This window comes from Gavialis gangeticus, unplaced genomic scaffold, assembly GCF_001723915.1.
Source record: "Gavialis gangeticus isolate Ggan-Ray unplaced genomic scaffold, GavGan_comp1, whole genome shotgun sequence".
NCBI lineage: Eukaryota > Metazoa > Chordata > Crocodylia > Gavialidae > Gavialis > Gavialis gangeticus.
The window spans coordinates 10,320,260-10,321,298 of record NW_017729008.1 but is presented as its reverse complement, the minus strand read 5'-3'; positions in this window follow the sequence as shown (position 1 = coordinate 10,321,298).

Sequence of the window (1,039 nt, the reverse complement as noted above, 5' to 3'; positions counted from 1 at the left end):
GGCAGGGGGTTGGACTTGATGATCTGCTCAGGTCTCTTCTCGCCCAAAGAACTATGAAACTGAAAAGATCCAAAATGCGTAAGTAGCCAGTTTCAGTAATACCCCGCCGACCTCTGTAGAACTATTTCTTGTTTCCTTTTTTTAAAGGAGACATAAATCATAGGCTCCAAGAGCTTTCTCTTCTGTGTTGTTTCATAACTTTTGGAAAGTAGATGCTGTTTAGGAATGTCAGGCAGCTTGCCAGTTTCATTTGTGACTTGCTGAATTTTCTGTAAAGTTGCATGGCTGGTCAGTGACTGTTTTCTGTTTATGAAGCCTATCAACAATGTCAACAGTAAATTCCCAAAACAGTGTCTACAACAAAGAGTCCAGTGCTGCATGCAAATATGTTGGAGCACTCTCATGTAGGGTTGGGAAATAGGGACTAGATACCAGATTTGTGCTACTGTCACCTCCCCCCCCACCCAATCTTTGTAAGTAAACTTGTTTTTCCTACTAACCTAAATAGCTTTTATGGTAATGGAACAGTTTTAGCACTTTTCTCCAAGACTGCATTCTGTCTCCATAGCTAGGAGTTATGGAGCATTGTATGAGAGTATTGTACCCTTTTTCTGATCTTAATTTTTACCAGGGAAGAAACATAAAAGGTGCCTATTGAAACTTTTTCTTCATCTAAACACTTCACTGGTGTTGTAGATTACCAGACTAAATCTGCACATTGTGTGCATCCTTCATGCTGTCAGGATAGTGGAAGAAATCTATTATTATTATTATTATTATTATTATTATTATTATTATTTAACTTGTATAGATGGGCATATTCTATACATCTTAAAAAAATAAAGAACACCTTGAAATTACAGAAAGGTTAGGGCTCAGTGTGGTTGGTCCTAATTTATACTAAAAATCCTGTACCAGTGAGTCCTTCTCAAATTTAATGAATTAAAGGGGGCTGTTTTTTATGGTCTGTGGAATTTGAGAAAACACTTAATTTTTGAGATCAACTTAACATTTTAAATGTTGAAAGGATAATGTATTG